The sequence below is a fragment of the Arvicola amphibius genome, chromosome 4, assembly GCF_903992535.2.
Source record: "Arvicola amphibius chromosome 4, mArvAmp1.2, whole genome shotgun sequence".
NCBI lineage: Eukaryota > Metazoa > Chordata > Mammalia > Rodentia > Cricetidae > Arvicola > Arvicola amphibius.
In genome coordinates, this window is record NC_052050.1 from 26,185,311 (window position 1) to 26,211,483 (window position 26,173).

Here is a 26,173-nt window from a genome sequence, read left to right on the forward strand (position 1 = left end):
AGCCTTCACTCCTCACTCTCTTCTCCTCTACCTCAACTCCCCACCTCCAATTCTAGTCAATATTATCTTAGAAACACATCCCTTTCTCGATCTCCACATCAGTACAGAACCATCAATATACTGGAATATTATTTTAATAGCAATACTATATATACTCTCTCCTCTCTCACTCCTATTAACAATGAACTCATTTTTGCTATGGCATTTTTGAGTGTTTTCCTTCTTTTTTTTTTTTTTTTTTCGAGATAGGGTTTCTCTGTCATTTGGAGCCTGTCCTGGAACTAGCTCTTATAGACCAGGCTGCCCTCGAACTCACAAAGATCCGCCTGCCTCTGCCACCCTAGTGCTGAGATTAAAGGCATGTGCCACCACTGTCCAGCCTTGAATGTTTTCCTTCTATCCAGAATGTTTCTCCCTCATCTTTGCAAACACCTACTGCAACCTTTCCAAGGAAAATTAAATGCTTCCTCCCTACTCTCAATATGTAGGTCTCTTGCAGTTGTAATTATTATTATTCTTTCCCACTAGATTGAGACTCCCTGGAGAGTACTTGCTATGTTACATTAACCTTAGTGAGTTTGGTGTTTAGGCAGTACCCAGCACGTTGCAGGTATTTAATAAATGTTTGAACAAGTGTATACATCATGATTTAGATAATCAGCCTCTAGGTCATTCACTTTTCTGGCTAAGATTTCAGGCTTACCATGTAGTAATGATCTTTTTTTGAATGATTGTTTTTTGAGACAGGGTTTCTCTGTGTAACAATCCTGACTGCCCTGGAACTTGCTCTGTAGACTAGGCTGGCCTTGAATTCACAGGGAGCCACCTGTTTCTGTCTCCCGGGTGCTGAATTAAAGGTGTGGGCCACAACCACCCAGCTAGTAATGATCTTTTGATTATTATAGCAGAGAATATCAGTTATAAAATTTCAGGCGAGTTACTTAAAACCCTTTCTGTGTCTCAGACCCCTCGCGTGTAAAACACAGAGGAGACTATCTTACTAGAGCGCCGTGAACACTAAATGAGTGTAAACACTAAATGAGTGTGTAAAACACAGAGGAGACTATCTTACTAGAGCGCCGTGAACACTAAATGAGTTCAACACATGTAAATGTCTAGTGTGCTCTCTTCCGGCTGTTGGATTCGGTTGCTGTTCCCCTTTTGAGCATTGGACTGTGATCTGTGAGCCTACCCCTAAATAAATAACTTTTTATTATACTATAAAAAGAAAGAAAGGTCTAGTGCAATGCTTAATATGTGTGATCAAATATTACAGTAATTATTTTTTTGTACTACTGTGTCTCTAGGAAGGGAAAGGACTGAACAGAGATGTGTTCTCTGTCACAGAAAAAAAACTTTTCAATGTAAAAAAAGATATTCTAGTTTCTCTGTCATTCCCCGTGAGTTTAGTTACCTAAGAACTCTACTGTCAACAAAGTTGAGGGAGTTTGAATCTGAAAAAGTCCACAAGTCAACAGCATTCTGAGACAGCTTGTCAGAAGAGCTACTTATTGGCCACTTTATGACAACTTATGTTGATTCTCCCTATAGTCAATACTTTGGTCAAAAGTAGTATTGCTTAGGTTTTTTGTTTTTAAAATGCTCCTAGCAGAGAAATAAAGTACATCATTAAAGAGTTTTCAGTATTATGTACTTTAAAGAGAAAGCGCTTGAGTTTTTTGTTTTGCTTTGTTTTCTGAGGTAGGAGTTCTCTGTGTAGCCTAGGTTGTTCTGGAACTAGCGTTTAGACCAAGCTGGTCTCAAATTCAGAGATCCATCTGCCCCTGACTGGAGGGCTGGGATGAAAGGCATGCATCACCATTGCTAGGCTGAAAGTGTTTGAGTTTAAAAATTACTATTATTATCTGTACTCGGTTTTTAAAATATACGAATAACTAAAAATAAATTCTAAAAAAATCCATAACATTTTACTTTCAAATGCACTAATATAATTCTTCCTAAAGATTTACATCCAAAATTATCTCCTCAATGAAATAATCATTTATATATCCTTGGTATACATTAAAGATATCATTGAGGTAAATGAAATACGAAGCCAGCATGAGTAAAATGAAAACAACTATATAACAATTCCCTATGACCTCCTATCATCCTCTTGCTGCTTTTTCTTAGCCATAGGATACATTCAAAAGAAAATCTCTGGGCCAGCAAGAAGATGGTTTAGTGAGTAAGTTCACCTGTCACCAAATCTGAAGAACTAAGTTAGAGCCCTGCCACCCACAGGGTAGAAGGACAGAACTCCTGCAAGTAAGTCCTCTGACCACCACTCTCCATCCATGGCATGTGCATGCACGTGAACACACACACACACACACACAATGTGCAAAATAAATAATATGAAAAAACCTCTAAATGTTATTTAAAGATGAAAGATGAGAAGAATCAAGTTGCATGGAATAGTACTGTGCCTAACGAACCAGAAATGGGTACCAATATGAATATAAACCAGTGATTTCATAAACCTCTTATTCTTCAAAGTTTCTGTAATAATTTCACTGTCAAAAAAACTAAACCTTTTAATTTTACAGGAAAGTAAGATAGCTGCAATATGCCTATCAAACTATACAGTAAAATAAATATTTGTTATTGGAAAGTTCACTGTTTAATTTACACATAACCTCTATTCTTTATTTCTTATAAAAATTAACTATACAGTTTCTAGTTTGTTTAAAATTGGGCCACAGCTGTCTACTTTATATTTCTATACTATATAGTTTAAAATGTACTAAAAATAAAAGCAGTCCTCTGAGATACAACGTAGCTCTCATAAAGCCTTCCAACTATATCACAAATAAGCTCTCCTCTCCAACTAACTGACTGTGGTCTCTTTGTCATCTCAATAACCTGCTTTTCTCAAATTGATTCACAGCACTCTGAAAGCCAAAAGCATTCTTCTTCCTCTTATCAGAATGTTACTTTTCTAGATCAGGCCAATTCTACCTTGCTGCCCCAGTTCACTCTGAATTCCTACCATTCTTACTGTAACTAAATGCTATTTAGAACTCAGAAGCTGAAAATTAACTAGAATTATCTTTCCTAAATCTCTCATGCCCCCCCTTTTCAAGATTTATTTTACATATCCGAGTGTTTGCCTCTGTGTGTGTGTGTGTGTGTGTGTGTGTGTATACCACATGTGTGCTTGATGTCAGGGGGCAGAAGGTATAAGATCCCCTAGAATTAAAGTTACGGACAGTTGTTAGTTGCCATGTGAGTGCTAGGAACCAAAACCCAGTCCTTTGCAAGAGCAGCAAGTGCTTTTAACTGTTGAGCCATCTCTTCAGCCTCTCACATATCCTTTTGATAGAGATAACGACACCTAGGATAACTGCTTAATAAAAAATTTAAAAACTGGGGCTGGAGAGAAGGTTCAGCAGTCAGCCTTGACAGTAGGCACCTTTATAAATCTGAGCCATTTCATGGGTCCTGTTGCTCACACTTTCACAACATATGACACTTTAAAAAAATCAATCCCAAGAGATCTGATCGGCATATAAAGATCTGTGTACAAGAATGCCCATGGCAGCATAATTTATAGATAAAACTAGAGAAGAAGTTTTGATTAATAGAGTTCGCTAAATGCAGTATTATATATTCAGGAACTAGGGATGTAGCTCAGTTAGTAGAGTATTTGGCTAGCAGGCACAAAGCCCTGGGTTCTAGTCTGAGAACCACATAAACCAGATATGATGGTACACGTCTGTACTCCCAGCACTTGAGAATTAGATAAAAGGATCAGAAGTTCAAAGTTATTGGTTACACAGCATGTTCCAAGCCAGTTCACACTATATGAGACCCTGTTTCAAAAACAAAATCCAACTAACTTAAAAAACAAATAAGCAAACAAAACCATCCTAACTAAACAGAACACTAATGTATTATGTATCCGTACAACAGACTTCTGTGATTATTTGTGGTTTGTTTGTCCATGTAAACGTGTGCTGTGCTTGTGGTGCATGCACCTAAGTTTGTGGGTCTGGGTACTAGTGTGTGCATATGAAAAGGCCAAATGAGGATGTCATGTCTTTTTTTTTTTCTGTGACTCTTTGCTTTCCTTCAGACAGTGTCTCTCACTGAAGCTGAAGATCACTGTTTTCCTTAGGCTAACAGGCTAGTGAGTTCTGAAGATCCACTCGTCTCCACTTCCCAGTGATGGAGTTAGATGTATATGCAGCCATGTGCAGTTTTTTTTAAAATATGAGTTCTAGGGATGTAAACTTTTGTAAATATTAAATATATATTTATTTAAATACATAATACAAAGCTGGGCCATAGTGGCACACATTTTTAACCCTAGCACTTGGGAGGCAGAGGCAGGCAGATCTCTGTTGAGTTTGAGGCCAATCTTGTCTACAAAGTAAATTCCAAGACAGCCAGGGCTACACAGAGAAATCCAGTCTCAAAAAAACCCCAAATATGTTTGTATTATGTATGTATGTGTATATATACATACACATATATAAATAAATATGTTATGTATGTAAACACATACACGGACATTTTATAAATGCCCAATAAGAGTTAGAAAACGTTGGGCTAGTGAAATGGCTCAGAGGATAAAAACTCAGTCACTAAAAAAGAAAATGGGGCTGGAGAGATGGCTCAATGGTACAAGTGTGTACTGCTATTTCAGAGGACCTGAGTTTGATTCCCAGCACCCAGGTCAGGCTGCTCCCAACTGCCTATAACTCAAGCTCCAGAGGGATCCAGTGCCTCTGGCCTCTGAGGATATCTGCATTCACATGAACAAACCCCCAACACAGACATACATAATCCTAGTGACTCTACTACTCCTTCTGCTCTTACCATGAGAAAGAAGGCAAAAGAAAGAAAGTCATTGAAAAGTACATGGACCAGATAGTATCAAGTACACAGAGAGACAGAAACAAGACAGACCCTGCCTCAACAAAGTCGAAGATGACAACTGACTCCTCAAAATTGTCCTTTAACCTCTACATGCCCTCAATGGCATGCACAGCCCATATTCATACACCTGCACTTACAGTAACAAACAACCAAATGGTTTAGAAAAATAAAAATGTCAATTGTTGTTAATTTCATGCAAGGTCTTGGGGTGATTTTTTTCCACTCTTATTTTTTCATGAACTATTTTATGATGAGAAAAAGCAAATACTTTTATTCTGAAAAAAATAAAGTACAGGGGTGTTTTTTGGTTTTGCTTTTTGTTTGTTTTGGTTTTTCAAGACATGGTTTCTTTGTGTAGTCCTAGTTGTACTGGAACTCACTCTAAAGACCAAGCTTGAATTCACTGAGATCCACCTGTCTCTGCATCCTGAGTGTTGGGATTAAAAATGTGAGCCACCACTGCCCATGGTTTTTTAATTCTTTAAAGCCTACTGTATGGGTTCATTATTCCATTCACTATTATCACCACTACTTAAGGAGTGACAAAAGTAACTAATAAAGAGCTATTTTCACTAACAGTGAAGTCACTAACAGTGTATCAAAGTTGGTTTAATTAAATTCTCAGCTTTTTTTTTCTCATGCAGTCCTGGCTGGCTTCGAACTTAGTGCATAGCCAAGAATGCCCTTGAACACCTGATCTGCCTGCCCTCTATGCCTCATTTACAGGCCTACATCACCACACCTGATTTATGTGGTGTTGAGGATCAACTCAGAAGATTCTGGCATGCCAGATAAGCACTCTGCCAATTGACCTACACATCCAGCTACCTTTGTCATAGTATTTGCAGAAGTTTCTCAATTAATTTAGAGTCATTTTCATTAAAGAAACTTTTTTGCCTTTGCAGAATTGGTTTCCATAAGCAGTAACAGGATGAATGACCACGAGTCAAGTCATCACCAAATCAACTTACATTCCAAAGGTTAACCATCACAACCATCCCACTACTTTAGGGTACACTAAGACCATCATGTAACATTCCTTTGTGTTGACAGGGTTTCAACAGCATCAGCTTTCATAGCCATTCCATTTTAAATGCTAACCAGCACTACAATATTATTTAAAAGATTCATTTTATTTATTTATGTGTCTGAATGTATGCATACATGTATGTGTGTTTTATACATCTATGTACATGTGAAGGCCAGAAGAGGGATTGGAGTCCTTAAAGCTGGAGTTACAGGTGGGTCTGTGGGATGCCTAGCTTCTTACATGGATACTGGGATGTGAACTCCAGTTCTCATGACTGTGCTTCAGGCCCTTTTAACCACTGAGCCATCTCTCCTGGCCCCTAGTCCCACCTTACTTTTGGGACTTTCTCTGCTTCTCATATACTAACTTATGAATTCTTCTGTCTGTATTCACTATCCCTTTAATCAGAGAAAAAGAATCAAGATGAAGGGGAAAAAGTATAAAAGTTACAAGGGAAGAATTAACTTGGGATACTAGAAATACAGGAATAAAGACAGTAAATCTCAAGAACAGTGGCCAAAGGGAAATAGTACATTACACAAAAAACAGGCAAGGACACATAACAGACAGCCTAACACATCAAAATTGACTGTAGATGTTACCATTTTTATAAATTTTAGTGAATCAATTTTATATAAATGAAATTATTTCATGAAAATGAATTTCTAGAATTGTACTTTGAACTTCATTTGTCCTTCCAAAACCCAGTATAAAAAAATACAAACTGCCTGCTGCTGAGAATGCTTCTTATAAATGGTAAGCCGTCTAAGCCAACCACTTCCCAAACCCGTTCCTCCTGGCTGTTTATAGCCTCAAATAGACCCACCGATTCATCCAAGCTCAGCATTCCAAAGCTATCGTCAATTCCTTGTGCACTGTCCACTTCCACTGAATACGGTTCCAGATGTCCTCAGATCTCCAACCTACTTTCTGTTCTATCCAGCTGACACAGTTCTCATTCACACTAGCGCCACTTCTTGTTCAGATAACTGTGAAAGGCTAACTAGTTCCCACACTCCCAGATCTTTCTCCATCAAATTTATCGCGTAAAATGTCATTTAGACATTTTAAAGACCATCAATAAGCAGATGGTATACAAATGTATTACATTAAGGTCTGATTTCATTTGAAGCTCCACTCATGGATCTGCCTACTTAACATAGTTATACTTAGCCTCATTCACATCCCAAATTTGACATATCTAAAACTGAACTCCTGATTTTTAATCTTCCCTCCAAATCCCGCACCTACTCCCATTCCTCTCTATCTCTCACCCTCATCTCAGTGACACCTCTACCCATCCAGTTGCTTGAGCCAGAAACCTGAAATCATTCATGACACTTTCCTTTCCCTCAACCTCCACATTCAATCTATAATTAAATGGATTCTGCTTTGACATACTTCTCAGATATAGTCACTTCTCTCACTCTCCTCTGTCACAATCCCACCTGCAAATATTCCTATTTAGTGGTACAGTTACAGCCCAGGAATTGGGACTCTTGAAGGCTCCCTAAGCGTGCTATCCTAACAAACAACTAGCTATAAGAACTAGACTTCATTAGCCTCTTACTTTATTTCTACTTTGCCTCTTGCTCACTTAATTCTGCTATCTTCCTTGCTGGGTCTTCGAACACACCAGACACAAGCAGCATGCCTCACAGCTTTTGCCCGCTTGTCTCTTTGACCTCCAACAGATATTTTCTTAAACCTTATGTGTACAGTGATTTCAAGAAGCCCTCTCAAACTAGACCTAGGATTACAACCCAATATTCTCCATCCCTACTCCATTTCTATAGTCTTGCTCCTGACATCTTCTGCCTGAATTTCCCTTTCCCTTCTCTGCTAATTAAAGATCTACACTTTTGATTCCTAGGATCTACACAGTGAAAGAAGACAACTGCACCCCCACTGTCCTCTGCCGCACACACACACACACACACACACGTGCAAACAAAATAAATAAGAATGTACCTAATTGTTTGAAAACATTGAATTGTATACTATATTACATTAACTACATATTATTAAAATAGTTTATACCAAGATTATTACATGCTTTAAAGAATATCTAGCTGAAAAGCTCAATCCCTTAGTCTGGTGTTTGAAAATATTAACTCCTAGAATGTATTTCTAATCAAGAAATCTAAAATATTTTAAGCTCTTTTAAAATACAGCATTCATTTTGATATCATGTTAAGCAACTCAAAGTGACTACACTAGCAATCCAGGAAGATTACACCATGAAGCACTTGTATCTCCTCATAAGGTTGCAGTTCTCAAAAGTGTGGTGTGTCAGTGCCTGGCAAGGCTTTCAAAAGGTCTCGAAGTCATAACTATTTCAAAAAGGAAGCAGGAGGAAGAAGAAAGGAGGAGGAAGAAGCTGTTTAGCTTTATGAATATGTTGACATCTGTTCTGATTATGTAAAGTAATAATGAGTAAAAACTGTTATGTCTAGTATAAAGCTAGGTAAATGGCATTAAATTAATATTAATCTTTGAGACATTGTCCACTGATGATTTAGAAATAAAGGCAACTGCACTAAGAAAGTTCCTGTGGTTTTTTTGAGACAGGGTCTCATGCAGTTCACCCTGACTGACTTTCAGTTAAACTCCAGATCCACTTCCTCTACCTCCCAAATACCAGGATTACAAATGGGGCCACCACGCCTGAACTCAAGGATGTCCTTGATAAAGTAATAAAGCCATGGATGGATATGCTGTGAACAGAAACATGAGGGATGCCTAAAGCACTTCTCAGTATCCTCGAGCACAGTGGTTTCGAGGAAAAGCACTTGTGACTGAGTTTTGAGATCAACTAGCTTCTTTTTTCACGAAACACTACTTTTTCTTGGAAAAAGAATAAACTGGGTATTCAGACATAAATATCCAGCAGACATTTTCTTGAAAATAAAGTGAGTCTGTCACATTAAGGAAAACAACTGACAGTATTTGTTGCCAATGATAAAGTCTGAGTGTTTAATGAAAAAAATTACAATTTTGCATAATTGTAGCTGCTTGACAGCTTCCCAACACTGATTTTTTTTTTCATGAAAAGGGTGGTGATCATAACTGAAGTGTTTTTGAAAATGCTGAGATGTCTTAGACATTTAGAAGATCTGATGAACTCAATGAGGCAATAATTTTCCAAATGACCAGTGCTTGATACTCCTGGTAAAATCCATCAAGTGTGCACCTTCTCCAGCAGGAAGTTAAGACTGGAGGGTCTCTCAAATGGAAGAGTCTGGAGCCAGCGTGGGCAACACAGCAAGATTCTATCTCTTTAAATAAAAATCTAGTCAAATGCAAGACATATCAACACATGGCAACGTAACAGTTGCATCAATATAATTTCAGATCAACAGTGCAAACTAACTTATGAGAAACTAATGTTTGTCAAGTTTTATTATAATATCAAATGTATGTGACTTTTCTAACTGTCCTTTGAGACTACATTTCCTTCCTTTATTTCAATCAAAAATATCTAGCACATTGGACTGAATACAGAAGTAGAGGACCACGAACATGGCTCAGTTGGTAAAATTACTTGACAGGAAGGCCTGACAACCTTAAATTTGATCCCTAAAACATATGCAAAAAAGTCCAAGGGAGAACCTCCCAATAGAATCATGCAGAGGCTCAGAAGCTGGCTAAACTTAAGCATGCAAAACTGCAGAACCGAGAGAGGCTCTGCTTCAAAAACAAGGGGGAAGGTAAGAAATGACTCCTGAAACTTACCCTCTAATCCCTATATAGACATAGTAGTACATATGTGCTCATTTTCTCTCTGTCTATACACACACACACACACACACACACACACACACACACACACACACAGCACATTCAAATAATAATAAAAGGATATAGAATGTTGGGCGTGGTTTACACTTTAATCCCAGCACTCAGGGAGGCAGAGGCAGGAGATTCTCTGTGAGTTTGAGGCCAGTCTGTTCCACCTCTGTTCTATATAGTTCTAGGATAGCCACAGCTACATAGAAAGACTGTTTCAAAAACAAACAAATAAAAACAAAGAATATAGACCCAGATACAAAAATTTAACTTAGCTGTCTTCTATTAAGATAGACATTTGGGGGTTTGAGAAATGGCTCAGCGGTTAAGAGCACAGCCTGCTCTTCCAAAGGTCCTGAGTTCAATTCCCGGCAACCACATGGTGGCTCACAACCATCTGTAATGAGGTCTGGTGCCCCCTTCTGGCCTGCAGGCACACACACTGACAGAATATTGTATACATAATAAATAAATAAATAAATAAATAAATATTTTTTAAAAAGATAGACATTTAAGGGACTTACAAAAATGTAAAAAATGCCAACCTCACTAATTTTTCAAGTTTTTGTTTAATACTATTTCTAAAAAAAAAAAAGGTTGGGTAGTGGTGGCGCACACCTTTAATCCCAGCACTCAAGAGGCAGAGGAAGGCGGATCTCTGTGAGTTCCAGGCCAGTCTGATGTATAGGGCGAGTTCCAGGACAACTTGGACTTATGTAGAGAAACACTGTTTCAAAAATAAATAGATTAATTAATTAATTAAAATACCATTTCGTTTAATATGAGATGGAGGAGTTTGGTTATCTTGAGAGAGGGTCTCACTATGTAGTCCTGGCTGGCCTAGAACTCACCAAATAGGTGAGGCTGGCCTCAAGTTCAAGAGATTCACCTGCCGGACAGTGGTGGTGCACGCCTTTAATCCCAGCACTTGGGAGGCAGAGGCAGGAGGATCTCTGTGAGTTCGAGGCCAGTCTGGTCTACAAGAGCTAGTTCCAGGACAGGCTCCAAAGCTACAGAGAAACTTTGTCTCAAAAACAAACAAGCAAACAAAAATAGAGATTCACCTGCCTGAGTACTGGGATTAAAGGCATTCCTCACCATGCCTAGTTACATGACTTTAACTTTATTTTTTTTAAGTAAAAAAAATTCTTAAAATATTTTTCTTGGTGTTTACTTTTTTATTACAAATATTTAGAGTATTTGTGTTGTGGCATGCAAAGTGGAGGTCAGAGGACAACGTACAGAAACCAATTCTCTTCTTCTTCCACCTTGGTAACGGTGAGCACACCACCTGTTGAGCCATCTCTCCAGTTATGTATTCTAAGTTCTAATTTGGTAATGATCAATAAATATAACTCACATTTTTAAAAAAGAAAACAAAGCTCTTTAAAGCACTCAATAACTTTTAAGACTGTAAGACATCCTAAGATACATCATTTCTCAAAGAAAACCTGTCTCTAATTCCAGCCATTCCCCAAATTTCTATTTATACCAAACTTCCCCTTCCCCATAAACAACTGGAGTTGAACCTGGGGCACATATGTGGCCCATGGGAAATCAAGCCTTGGCCTGACCAAATCAGATCTCCCTTAGGAATCTGAATTAAGCCTCATGGAAACTGAAGTTTATTTATAGAGCACCAGAGTCCACCAGTTCTTATTGCTGAAGTCCCTGTAAGCAGCAGTTTTGGTTTCAGCACTTTCTGAAACCTGATTGTTTAGCTTTTCCTGTACTATACAGTTACTATATATCATTTGATAATCTCTTTGTTTTAAATGGATCCATTTCCTCATGGTCGAGATTTTAACACTACTGGGCAGGGTGACTCACACTTGTAATCCCAGCATTTAGGAGGTTGCATCAGGAACCAGTCTGAGAAAAACTGAGACAATGTCTCAAACAACAATGACAAAAAACAAAAAGAAGAAGAAGAAGAAGAAGAAGAAGAAGAAGAAGAAGAAGAAGAAGAAGAAGAAGAAGAAGAAGAAGAAGAAGAAGAAGAAGAGAGAGAGAGAGAGAGAGGAAGAAATCCTTAACACCATCAAGTTCAATATCAATGCCATTACCAAAACTGTTTTATTGGTGTCTTTATACCATCGTAACAGGTCACTTTCCAGGTGAATAACTGATCTATATATAAAAATGAAAGCCACACAACCCAAACTAAAAAGGGAATTGGAATTATAAACTCATTCAAAACAAGTAATCAGTTGCTTGATAAGGAAAGCTTAATTTTCCCCCTTTGAAGGCCATGATATACCACATGAACATATTTCAATAGCAAGTGACTATGTTAAAATGTATCAACTGATTAGACAGGGTTTTTCAAGAAGCTTGATGAACATAAAGAGGTACTAACCCTTGTTTATCAGATTAAGAATGATCACTATAAATTTCTGATAATGAAAGCAGTATAGTAACAGCACAAGATAGGCAAGCTGACCAACCAATGGCACAGAAAAGAAAATAGAGAGGCAACCCTCATATACACAGACAAACACAGATGACATTTTAACAAGAGTAGGGAAGAGATGGATTATCCAAAACATGGGGCTGGGTAACTGAGTTAACCTCATGGAAAATTAGATCCATATTTTAGAGTCATCCTTATAGAAAAAAGTAGTTTTATCTTTCCCATACTAAACAGCAAAATAAACTGAAGGCAGAGACCTAAATGTTAAAAGCAAAACTATAGCCACACATGCACCTTTAATCCCAGCACTCAGGAGGCAGAGACAGGTGGATCTCTGTGAGTTTGAGGCCAGCCCAGTCTACAAGAGCTAGTTCCAGGACAGCTAGGACTATTACACAGAGAAACTCTGGCAGGGTGAGGCGGGGGGAGAGGGCAAAACTATAAAACATATAGGAGAAAACAGGATTTAATTTCCCTCTAATATAAAAGAGAATAAAAAGTAGGTGTGATGGCATATGCCTGCAATCATACTACTCAGGAGCCTGAAGCAGAAAGATCACAAGTTTGAAGCCAGCCTGGTTTATACTGCCAGCAAGACTCTTTTTTTTTTTTTTTTTTTTTTTTTTTTTTTTTTTTTTTTTTTTTTTTTTTTCCGAGACAGGGTTTCTCTGTAGCTTTGGAGCCTGTCCCGGAACTAGCTCTTGTAGACCAGGCTGGCCTCGAACTCACAGAGATCGGCCTGTCTCTGCCTCCCAAGTGCTAGGATTAAAGGTGTACGCCACCGCCACCACTGCCACCGCCACCACCGCCCGGCTCAAAACTCTCTTTCAAACAAACATCAAAAGGAGAACAAAATAAATTTGATTATTGTAAAGTTTATGCTGGTCATGATGCTCATACTTGTAACCTAAAATCTAGCACCTGAGAGACTAAAGAAGGAGACATGAGTTTCAAGCCAGCCTGGGCTGCAGAGTACAACTATGTTTCAAAAACAAACCTTGTAGACTGAAGAGATGGCTCAGCAGTTAAAGCAGTTAAGAGCACATACTGCTCTTCCAGAGAACTAGCATTCCGTTCCCATATCACGTGGCTCAAAAACCACCTGTAAATCCAGTTCCGAGGGATCGGACGCCTTCTTCTGGCCTCAAAAAGCACCTGAATATTCACTGTACACAGACATATATACATAAACAAAATTATAATGCCATTTTTAAGAAATTAAAAATAAAACTCAAAACTCAGCCTGAGTAAAAGATAAAGCTAAGAAAGGATTTGGTAACACCCACTAGGATGCCACTACCAAGAAGAAAAAAAAATTGTTGGTAAGGATGTTGAGAACTTGGAATGTCTTTGTACTGTTGAAGGGAATGTAAAATGGTACAGGCACCATGGAAAACAGAATAAAGGATCTTGAAAAAATTAAAAATAGAATTACCATACGCTCTAGCATTCTAACTCTAGATATATACACTAAAGAATTGAAAGCAACATTTTAAAGATAAGTTTGTATATCAATTTCAGAGCATTTCTAAGTTAGATTCTGAAAAATCAATATACCAATGTCAGGCATAGATTGGAGAAATAAATGACTCAGCTGTTAAGAAAATAGCTGCTTTTCTAGAGAACCAGCATTTGGTCTAGCACCCACATGGTAACCACAATTACCTGCAATTTCTGTTCCAGGTACTCTAACACATGGTACACACACATAATAGCAGGCAAACACTCATAAACCTAAACTAAAAATAAACAAATATTTTAAATAAAAGACTTTTTTTTAAAAAAAAAAAAAGGGGGGGGGCTGGGCACATGGCTTAGTTTTGTAATCCCAGTGCTAAGGAGACAAGAGGATCCCTGGGCAACTTGCCAGCCAACCAGTCTACACCAAGTGCTAAACTCCAGGCTAATAAGAGACCTTGTCTCAAAGAAGGCGGTTGTGTTTTTTGTGGACAACCTAAAGTTGTCGTCTGGCCTCCACATACATAGATACACACCAAAAGATTTTTATATATAATTTGGTGATAGTATATGAATGGCATTATTCCTTATACTTTTCTACATGTTTAAAGTATTTTATATTTAATATTATTTATTATTTTGGGGGTAGTGAATGTGGGTGCATGTGGAAGCAAAAGTCAACATCAGGTATCTTCCTCAATCACTTCACCTTGTTTTTTGAGGCAGGGTCTTTCACTGAACCTGGAGTTCACTAATTTGACTAGACTGGCTGGCCGGGAAGCCCCAGGAATCCTCCTGTCTCTGCCTTCCAGCATGGAGATTATGGGCACAAGGTGCCATGTTGTTTTTTAATGAGTGCTAGAGTTCCGAATTCAGTCTACCAACTGAGTTCTCTCTCCAGTCCCTACTTTTTGTGTTTTTAAGGCAGGATCTCATTATGAAGCCCTGTCCAATCTGAATCTCCATAGGTAGACCAGACTAGCCTTGAATTTGAGGCAATCCTGCTCACTGCCTCTACCTTCCTTTTCAATGCGGGAACTACAAGTGTGTACCACTATACCCAACTTCTAATTTAAAAATGAAGTCAGGCAGTATAAATAATGTCCTATGTTGAAAAGCTTATTTTTATGTTTAGCAAACTTCTACATGGCTACCTTTTTAATAAAAAATCAAGTAAAGAGAGATATACATCTCAATTTAAGGAAATAAATAATTACAAGTACATTTTCCTTCTTAAAAATAAAAAAGCAGATCTGCAGACAGAGAAATTAGAAGTTTTTGGAAAACTTGTGCAAGCCCCTTCTAAGGCAGCTGATGATGGCAGGAAAATCTACACCAACAGTTTCCCAGGAACAGTCAGGAAAAGAGGTCTCTGAAGACTTATGCATGTTGAAGCGCCACTCTGTATCTAGCTTCCCTAAGCTGCATGCCCAACTTTATTATCCAGAGAGCACCTAGGCAACGGCTAGCCCATTCTTTGGAAATGTGCCCGTCAGACCTACGAGATGGCTCAGTTGGTAAAGGCAGTAGCCACCAAGCCTGACAACTGGAGTTTCATCTCTGTGACCCACATGTTAGAGAGAACTAACTCTTGCAGGTTCATTCTGATCTCCCCACAAACACTGTAGAATGCATGCACATCTTTACACACACACTCAAATAAATAGCTATAATTTAAAAATAAATAAATGTGACTGCAGTAATAAGAATTATAGTCTAAGCATGCCTTTATAATTCTACTTTCAAAATATTTTCCTGTAATGGGAGCCTTAAGAAAGTGAAAAAAGCAACTGGATCCAATTTATTAGCAAATGTGTCCACACAGCTTTTCAGAGTAATTTTACCAAGTCTGAAAACAAACACAAGAAACAGGTGTGCGTCCTCAAATACACAAGCAGAATTTAATGTGAAGCCAGTATTGTTATGAAACCAGACTGAGAATAAATAACCTTTGTAAATATGACAAGATGGTAAAAAGAACTTGGAAAATGGATTTCAGATAAGTATTAGAATACTGTTATTGTCTGGCTTTGAGTAACCTGAAATCAGTGAAAATATTCAAAATATCACCATATGGGAAGAGTCTAATTAAACTTTTGTTGCTAAAGCAAGAATTTAATCTAGACCCTAAGACCAGCTACAAAATGTGGTTCTATTGTATCTTTTATTTGTGTGACATTAGTGTGTGTTCATTAGTGTGACAGAGCTGCAGAAAGCACTCAAATGAGCAGACATTTTCCTGAGTCTACAGTACACAGTATCACAGGATGCAGCAATGTTCCAGACTCTGAGTTAAGACAACTGGGAATTAGAGGTCACGGTTTGGCTGAAAATTTTCCTTAATTAAGAACAATTTGTCTTGCTCCTTTTGAAAGATGAAAACCTAATGATAATAAAAAAAATATGCTATAACAGCAGAATCTTACATAACATTCTTATAGAGAAATAAATGTGGAGAATTTAAAAGAAATGCTTTAAAAGAGGAAAAGGAAAGAAAAACAAATCCGTACATATATACCCACAAAAAATTATTTTATATAATGTTAGAACACCACATGCTCCAAAAAACTTGTGTGACAAACTCCCTGTGTAGCTAAGGGATGTCTTAAACTTCTAAGACTCCTGCTTCTACCTCTAAGTACTTGAATCATAAATGTGGGCTAGATGTTCAGTTTATGTGATGCCAGGAATCAAACCCAGTCCTTCCTTCACACTAGGCAAACACGCTAGAACTGAGCTGTATCTCAGCCCTCATTTCATATATTTCACCTCAGAAAAACAAACAAACAAACAAATTTGTTTATGGGAAAAAACAAACAAAAAAAAAACACTACCGTATTTTCTATAGCCAATTTTATATCTATGTGAAGATAGCAATGTGTCCCTTGGGACACTATCTTTCACAAAGAATATTCAAGACAAAGAAGTTGTGAGTTTTAAAATCTAGATCCTAGCAATGCCAGCAGCACAGAGGTTAGTAAAACACTAGGTATACAGAGTTTAAATAAAGGCAACTTTGTTTTCAGAATTTAGCTGCAGAGACCCACAAAGGACATGAACAACCTCTTTACGGAAAGGGAAGCTACAGAAAGGTAATGTGGGAGGCTGGAGAGATGGCTGGTTGGCTAAGTATACTGGCTGCTCTTCCAGAGGACCTGAGTTCAATTCCAAGCACCCATACCACAGTTCATAACAATTCAGGGAATTTCTTCTCCTGGCCTCCAAGGACACTGCATTCACACAGTACACATACATACATACAAGCAAAACACCACACACATAAAATAAAAGTAAAAATATTTAAATAAAAAAAGAAAGGTAAAGTGAGGGCTGCACATCTGGGATAGAAAAAAAAATACAAAAGAGTCAGAAACTTTTTGTGCCAAGCAAGGATGCACTCATATGCTGAGCTGAGAGGACTCCAGAGGCCAAACAGGGAAGGAACATTTTGTGCACCATAAAAAATGTTCTAACTGTTGGTAAGACACAATACATTAAAAATCCATGCATGCAAGACAACAGTAACAGAAAGAAAAAGAAACTATTCATTTGCTACCAGTAAAGTTGACTATTTGACCTATGGGGATAACCCTAGATAGAGTACTTACTTGTTTCCCATGTTCCAAGGCCTTTAATAAATCCCCAGGACTGCCATTTGCCCATGGCCTTTCTACCTACTGTACCACCTCCTTACTCAGAAAATATTAAATGGAAAGAAAGGTTCATCTCAACTATTTTTTATAGAAACTGTAATTTACTAACCCATACAGAAAAGTTTTGTAGAAAACCAAAAATTAGTCAAACGAAAGGAATTGCAGAATTTTAAAATCATTTTGGAACTACTGAATTAACTAAGGTAAAAACCATCATCTTAGAATAACGGCTGCTGGAAAAACAGCAGTACAATGCCAGGGTGGAACCACTCTCCAGAGTACCTGCTAATTTTAAAAAGAAGAAATTTAACTGAAGAGTCTGGGTTTCATCACTTAAAATACATGACCAAACCCCATATCATAAACAGAGGGTTCTAGTCCTATGCTTCCTAAAACTGTTTAACTGGAATCTAACCAAGCCTTTAGGTCTCAATATCAGCTTATACTGATAAAAGAACAAATTATTAAAACCAAAAAAAAAAAAATTTTTAAATTTTAATTTTTTAAAAATCAGAAAATTCCAAGAGATGATGTACCTTGGAACGCAAATGGTCTGGTCCCTTCAAAAAGCAAAAGCCACTTATCCTGAGTAGCTTCAGATAGTTTTGAGACTAAAGAGACATACATGTTTGAAGGGGGAAAAAATACAAACAATGGCAGGTATGGTAGTACTTGCCTTTGATTCCAGGACTTGAGAGGCAGAGGCAGAGGCAGGTAATTACCTATGAATCTGAATCTGGTCTATATGGTGAACTCTAGTCCAGCCACAGGACTACATAGGGAAACCCTGTCTCAAAATATAAAATAAAATTTAAAATTACTCATTATTGACTTGTGACAAATACTGTAAGAATAAGCAAGTAAAACAATGTATTTCAAGGAGATACATCTAAGGGGTGAAATATATCTGCAATATATAAAAGTTTGTATACTATACATCATAAAATATATCACATATAAATTTTAAAATACACTGGGCAGTGGTGGCTCATGCCTTTAATCCTAGCACTTGGGAGGCAGAGGCGGGCAGATCTCCAGGTTCAAGGCCAGCCTGGTCTACATGGTGAGTTCCAGGACAGCCAGGCTTCACAGAAAAGCCCTGTCTAAAAAAACAAAATTTAAAAAAAAATTAAAATACAATAAAAATGTGAACAATCACAGTGACTGACAGAAGGTAATAAGTATACCATCCTTTCTACTTTTCTATCTCTTTAAACTTTCATTTCAACAGTTGGAAAAAAACAAAAACCTCAACATACACTTTTTTCAGAAAGCCCTCAAAACAAAACTTTCCTTCAACCGTTGGTCCTCCTTTGCAGGTCTTCTCAGCACAGAACACAAGCATACCATATATATATATATATATTATTTATTTATTTATTTATTTATTTTTTGGTTTTTCAAGACAGGGTTTCTCTGTAGCTTTGAAGCCTGTCCTGGAACTAGCTCTTATAGACCAGGCTGACCTCGAACTCACCGAGATCCGCCTGCCTCTACCTCCCGAGTACTGGGATTAAAGGCATGCGTCACTATCGCCCCAAAAGCATGCAAGCACTTGTTTTGTTTGTTTGTTTGTTGTTTTTCGAGACAGGGTTTCCCTGTAGCTTTGGAGCCTGTCCTGGAACTAGCTCTTGTAGACCAGAGCTGGCCTCGAACTCACAGAAATCCGCCTGCCTCTGCCTCCCAAGTGCTGGGATTAAAGGCATGCTCCACCACTGCCCGGCCTATATTTTACTTTCTAACTCTTATTATTTTATATATTTACTACATTAGATTTTCCAATGATCAAAATATCCTTTAAGCACAGAAATCTTTTCATTCATTCATTCTTTTTTGGGGGGGGGGGTGGCGTTGTTGGGGTGAGAGTCTCACTATGAAGTTCGAGCAGGCCTGGAACTAACTATGTAGATCAGGCTGGTCTGCCTGCCTCTGCCTCCTGAGTACTGGAATTAAAGGTGTGCTCCAACATACCCAGCCTTTTCATTTCTTTACAGCTCACAGTGAGGTATTCTGCAATCAGAAGACTACTAAGACCAACATTCTGGTGGAGATAATAGCCGGCACCTTAACAACTGAATTGCCTTTTCAACACAACAAAAAGCAAGTAACATACTTTCAATTTCAGTCATAGCTACCAAAAGGGCATCAGACGATATCACATAAGCTTTTGGAGTTCCATGGAAAGAAACTAGAATCTGAGTGAAAAGGAAGAAAAAGAAATACAGGTCTATACACCTTCCTAGTGCTGCCATGGGCTTACTGTTCTCCAGGCATATGACTTCACTCTAATGGCATTGTCCCTTGATTGAGGCATATTCTTTAACATCCTGAACATACAGAACAGTGACAGAATGTATCCACAGCTCCTCAATGTAATGAAACTTAGGAAACTATATAATGAACTTAAAATCTCAGAGAAAACACTATTTAAAATTTATTTTTAAATTAGAATAGTGTTAGTTAGGAAACAGGCAGATGAGCCGTTGGCAATAATATAAATTCATAAATCACTGTGGAAAATGATTCAGCAATATTGCCAACATTAAAGATGCATACATCCATTGAACTGGCACATTCACAAAATATAAATTAATCCAATAGACACCTAAGTACACATAAAAAATGAATTGTGGCTCTGGAAACCTACTGTTAAGTAAGAATTGGCTAAATGATGATCTACCATATACAATGCAACCCTTGCCACTTTTTAAAAAGATACTACAGACACTATATGATCACCAAGACAAATTGAGTGAAAAAGTAAAAATTGGATATAGTGTCTCACCATTTGTGAAAACCAGACACCAAAGAATAAGTAGATATATGTATTTGTAATGTATGGGTTCTGGAAGGAGACGATGTTGCCTTGGGTAACTTGATGGGCAGGAGGAGAATGACAGAAGGCTTTTCATTCTCACTGTGTACCTTTTGAATTTTTTTCACCTTTGATTACCTTTTATTTTTTAAACAAATTTCTGTGCCAATATGAATTAACAACTTATCTTAATCCTAAAAGCGGTCCATTCTTTTGTACCATCGAAAAATTAAATAAGGCTTAAGTGAATTTAGAAATGAAATGTGTTCAGATAAGAACAAAGCATCCTAGATGAAGAAAGACAATTCAGAAGAAAGCCAAGCATTACCTCAGTAGTTTTACTTCTAGATTCTACTAGAGCCTGGTCCAGGTATAGAGGTAGGCCACATTATTTCAACTACCAAACTAGCCACTGTAATAACTCTTTTAAAAGGTATAGTGGCCAAAATACTGAAAGGACACCAACTACCCTGATTGTCCAATGTGGAGTTAGCACAGTAATTTATACTATTGGGGGGGAGGGGGGAGAGCAGAGTAACCAGCTCTTTTCCAACACAGGATGATATATGCTCCCTCCAATTCCCAAACCCCCTGGCTCCAAATGCAACATGGCAACTGGAAACAGCACAATAGACACCTGAGCCACATAAAGGCCAGTGTTAAATGAGGAAGTGCAAAGTGTACACATACGTTAAAGCCCAGGAACCTAAGGCTATAAAGTTAACAAGGCAACCAAATAAGTCTTGTGAGAATACCCAAGAATGAACACAAAGGAAAGGGAATTTGAATTATTATTTCAAAATAAGGCTGTTTTAGGGCCCACTCCCAGGAGTCTAGCTGAGCCACTAGGTTAGCTAGCCAACCGAAAAACAGAGAAGGCCCCTCCCTTTTCCATTCTCCCCACCTAACAATTATTTAGCTATTCATTTCCATACAATTCAGCAAACCTTCTGCTAGTAAAGAGTTTATCTTTGTGACCAGATGTGTGGTGTACACCTAACACTCAAGAGGCAGAGGCAAGCAGATACCTGTAACTCCAGTAGAGACCAACTTGGTCTGCATAGGCCGTCCAGACCCGTCCTGGCTCTATGAGACCCTGATTGTCTCAAAACAGAAACAAACCTCTCACCCCCGTGGTAGAGGTAAGACAGAGTTTCTAAGGGTGACAATACAGCAGCAAACTAAAGTCGACTGAAACTCCAAAATCCTAAGGCACTGAAATACTTAGGTAAAGTTCGTCAGTTTAATTTTTTTTTTGGGGGGGGGGGGGATTTCCCCATAGGAAAGAATTATCACTCTCTTTATTTAAAATTAATACTCCTGGGCAAGCTGTTCAATTGTTTCAGGTTGCCTCTGTTTTCATATGGCCACAGAACATCAGCTACGTACAGCTAAACTGAAAGACTATATTAGAACTCTGACCCCCCGCCCCCCCTCCCCCGCAAAGAACCAACTAGGTCAGACAACTGAGATGAAGCTCCTGAGCTCTTCATTTCCGTTCTGGTTTTGTTGTAACCCCAAGCCTTAAACTGTGTGTGACACTTTCCCCTTCCTTGCCTAACTCTCTAAAGACAACTCTGAATTTTACTAAAAAGGAATTCCCACCGTGGTTTCTTTTTTATGGTCCTTAGTCCTTCATAACAAGGCCATTAAAAAAAAAAAGTCCCCTGCCAGCATAAATGAGTTGGACTTACTCCTAAATTTAGGGAAAGTTTGTAGTAAGGGTTCAGCATGACGACCGGAGTGGTGGAAGGGGAAGTAAAGTAATTCTAGAACTAGAAGTTGCAGTCAGTTTCAAAAGGAGGGTCAGCGTGGGACACGTTGGCTCTAGGAGGCGTTGGTAGCCTGGGAGTCTCTAGGGCAACACCAGATGCGAATAGTGCTTTGTCCTTAAATCCCTCGCATAATTTAAATTCTCCCTCTCGGATCGGAGCGACAAGCTCACTATTGGGTGGCAAGTCTAGCACTGCCTGGGAAGAAGGCGGGCGCGTGGTCAAGGGGCTCTTTATCCCCACAGGTCCCTGCAACACAGCAATGCGCATGCGTCCTAAGGCAGCGACCAGGCACCCCAAGCTCCTTCACATTCGAGCATGCGCAGTCCTCCATCTCGCCGCAGGCGACAGCTCACTATTTGGCAAGGGGGATGGGGTTGGTATATGATGGTGAGGGAGGCTGGAGGCAGGGGGCGCGTTTGTGTTTCCTGAATGCTTGAGGTAGGAAGAACAGACGGCAGACTAGGCTCTGGCTTCCTCAGGCCATGAAACCAGGGTGTAGGAAATGGGGCAGAGAATAATACATGAGGGGAAGTGTGTGTTTGTGGGAGGGGGGTCAGTCACTTCTCAAGGAAAACCCCCGCACCCCGACAGGCCAACCCCCTTCCTCGACTCTTGACACACACACACTCACCTGAGAACGGCGGCGACAGCTGCTGGTCCCTGTCCCCCTGCGCTCGCCTCATACTGCCCGCAACATCCGGGACCTGCGGGACCGCCGATACACAAATACACACTCTCGGAGCGCGCACACACACACAAACACACACATATACACACACACACACACACACATACACACCGACACACACCGGCCCGGGCGTCCTGTCGTCAGCACGTCGACGCAGCGAGCGCGTACCCGCCGGGCCCCACCCCGCGCGGCCTCCTCCCCCGGCTTCCCGCCCCGCCCCGCCTCGCCCCGCCCCGTTCTGCCCCGCCCAGCCCCGCCCCGTTCAAGGCCCTCCAGCTCCTCCTCCTTTAAGACCCCGCCTACCTTCCCTAGTGCGCAAGCGTCGCGAGGCGGTTCCAGAGCCCCGGGATTTGAGCGGAAGGCGGGGCCAGAGTGGGAAGAGGCGGGAACTTGGAGGGGGTCGCGTGCGGTGCGCAGAAGATCACGCCGAGGTGCGAGGCCGGAATGGAGGAGGCTAAGAGCCAGGGACCGGGTTGATGGAGCAGCTACAGGCATTTCGTAACTGAAATCTAGATATGCAATTTGTGGATTACAGATGACTTCGCTCTTTCTTTTTTAGCGAACTCTCAATAAAATGTTTTCTGAATTTTAATGATTGCCAGAGACCTTTTTTGAAAAGAACTTTTACATTTTATTTTTGTTTGTTTCGTTTTTTGAGATAGGGTCTCCCTATGCAGCAGGGCTGGCCCGGCACTCTCTTTGTGGACAAGCTGGCCTCAAATTCATAGAGATCCATGTCCAGTAAGTCTAGCCTGCAAATGCTAACATTTATAAAGTACTTTACTCCGAGGCTGTGCGGCACACCTGTAACCCAGCACTCAGGAGGCAGAGGCAGGAGGAGTTCTATGAGTTTAAAAGTCCAGTTTGGACAGCCAGAATTACATGGTAATACCATGTCTCAAAAATCAAATGAGTAAGCCGGGCAGTGGTGGCGCACGCCTTTAATCCCAGCACTCGGGAGGCAGAGGCAGGCGGATCTCTGAGTTCGAGGCCAGCCTGGTCTACAAGAGCTAGTTCCAGGATAGGCTCTAGAAACTACAGGGAAACCCTGTCTCGAAAAACAAAAAACAAAACAAAACAAAACAAAAACAAAATCAAAAAAAAAGAAAAGAAAATGTTTAAATAAAAAAAAATCAAATGAGTAAATTAGCATTTGTAAACAATAACCAAAGGACCATTCTTTCTGGGAAAGGCATAAGGTGTGTGTGTGTGTGTGTGTGTGTGTGTGTGTGCGAGAGAGAGAGAGAGAGAGAGAGAGCGCACAAATGTTGAGAGGAAGCTGATTCTGTGATGATTTATTGGCTGGACACCTGGGTCCCCAGTCTGTCTCATGTTTTAGCTCCTATGGGCCAAAAGTGATTCTGGAATTGAGTAGAATTGTCTCGGAGCATCATCTTGGCCCTGGAAGAAAACAAGCATCTTTGTGTTGAAGTAATGATGTGAGCAATGGGATGTTTGTTGTTGTTACTTACATTCTTTGCTTACCTTAAACGTTAAAGAAAAAAATTATTTCCGAATCAAGCCCTCAAAATCCAAAGCAGAGTCTGTCTCTTTTGCCTACACAACTCACACGTGCACCTAGCACTGGAGAAGAGAGCAACCCAGTGACCCAGTGCGATATGAGGTAGGCACAGGTTGCAGCCTGTCTTGGGAATAGCTTCCTGGAGCCCTACTGCTTTCCAGGCCTGTGGGACAGTCTCCAGGAGACTGTGCTTCTGTCTCTTGCCACATGATTCTTGGCACCATGTGGCTGGTGAGCCTGTTCATCAGGGAAGGCTGGCAGTCCGTGAGAACTCTTGACAGTGCCGTGCTGCCTTCCACTTTCAAGTACAGAAGCAGACCCCGTTCCCAGTTTTAGATGTCTTATGAACCATGGGCAAAACTCTCTGAAAACCCCAGAACTTAACAGTCTGCGTTCCAGATAAAATTACTCTCATTGTTGTTTGTTTTCTGCTTTGTTTTTGGGTTTTGGTCCTTGTTTTGAGACAATCTCACATAGGCCTGGCTAGCCCCAAACTCACTAACAGAGGCTGGCTTTGAACTCCTGACCCTTCTGCCTTTACCTCCTGAGAGCTAGGATTGCAGGTGTGTTCCACTATGCCCAATCAAAATTGTTATTTTATAAAATTGGAGAGCCTTGATTCTCTAATGATGTTAATGTGCTTGCCTCTGAAACAGAAAGAGCTCTTGTCACCTATTAGGCTGTTGCCTGAAACTTTTCCAATTAGATTTCATTAATCACCATTATCAACAAACATTCATCTCTTTAGCTAAAGCCAGAAAGGTGTTTGGTCCTTGTAAAAATTCAAAATGTTCCAGTGGAAACCCAGTGACCAGTTACAAGTCACTAGCTCTTGGTGATACTGAGGCTGTTTAATTACCTATTCTCGACTTCGGATTTCACAGAAGAGCAGAGGGAGAGAGAAAGAGAGAGAGTCCCTTGGGAAAGGAGCCTGGGGAAGAGGTGCAGAAAGGAACGGACATCTGTTTCGGCTTCCTTACAATTGAGACTAATCCTTACAGTTTAGCTAGCCTCTGCCCGGGATATGGGAGAGGGCTCCTCTGGGTATGGAGTCTGTGCCAGCAGCTTGTCCAGACTGGGCCTGAATCCCCAGTGATCTGGAGGTCCATAAGAGGTCCTATTGCCATCTGTGGCTCTGTGCAATGAGGCTCCCATTTTACCGTGAGGACCACACCGCCCACCTGAGGTGTGATCCCAGCAGCCTGTGCACAAAGGGCTTTGATTTGGTGTGGAGCTGATTAAACGATTGTAGATGTCCTTGGAAGCACTGTGTGCAAGAATTTTAAACAGCTTCTCCTTTTTAATATGCACTTCCTCTTCGGTTTTAATTATTTTGTTCCTACATTTTCCCTTTCAATTTACTAAAATCTAGAAATGTAATTAGAGCAGAGGCCAGGCTCAGAGAAGGCTGCCAGGATTTCTACAGCATGATTAAATATACCAGGCATCCCTTTAGTGTGGGACTGAAAAATAAGATTCTCATTATTATCTTTCCCTTATCCAGGAAAGAATCGGCACCACGTACCAGTACGGATTTATTGAAAACGCAGCACTAATTAAAAACTCACCCAGCCTCTTGACAAGATTTGGGTAAAGAAAAAAAAAGTTCAGTTATTTAATTATTTTCTCCATTTCATGTTTTGTTGTTGTAACCACAACAAGCAAAGAAGCCCTCATTGCTCTTCGTTCCTCAAAATAAAATTTTTCTCTCCTCATGAGGGACTTAATGAGGCTTTTATCTATGCAACAACAATCAAGCCTACAATGGCACCAATTCAATTCCTGGCTCCTTGTGATGCTAGGAGACAGGCAGAAATCATTTTCTTAATCCAAAACACAAACGACAAAATGTTCATCGGCTGTCATGAGCCAGGTCTGGGCAAGGGCTCTGTCCCCAAAGACCCTGAGGTGTCTGGTGTTTATTTATTTGGACAACAAGGATCATGTGCTCCATTTTACAGTTCAATAAGAAAAGGCATAGCTTTACTTGGAACCACAAGGGAGGTAGAGGCAGGCCAGGCTGAAGAGAAGTATGAATTGCCATTTTAGTCGTAAGCACTTCAAGGAGATAAGTCTCTTTTCTTTCTTTCTTTTTTTTAAGATTTATTTATGGGGCTGGAGAGATAGCTCAGAGGTTAAGAGCATT

At 39.7% G+C, this 26,173-nt stretch overlaps 1 protein-coding gene across 6 annotated transcripts in view; it reads right to left on the bottom strand.

Moving 5' to 3' along the window:
• Nucleotides 1–22,650, bottom strand: part of LOC119812836 (speckle type BTB/POZ protein) — an 85,698-nt gene extending 63,048 nt beyond the window's left edge. For all 6 annotated transcript variants that reach the window (XM_038327816.1, XM_038327811.1, XM_038327813.1 and 3 more), the window contains exon 1: nucleotides 22,449–22,650. The gene's annotated coding sequence lies outside the window, so the exon portion shown is untranslated. The remainder of the gene's footprint in view (nucleotides 1–22,448) is intronic.
• Nucleotides 22,651–26,173: the final 3,523 nt, after the last annotated feature.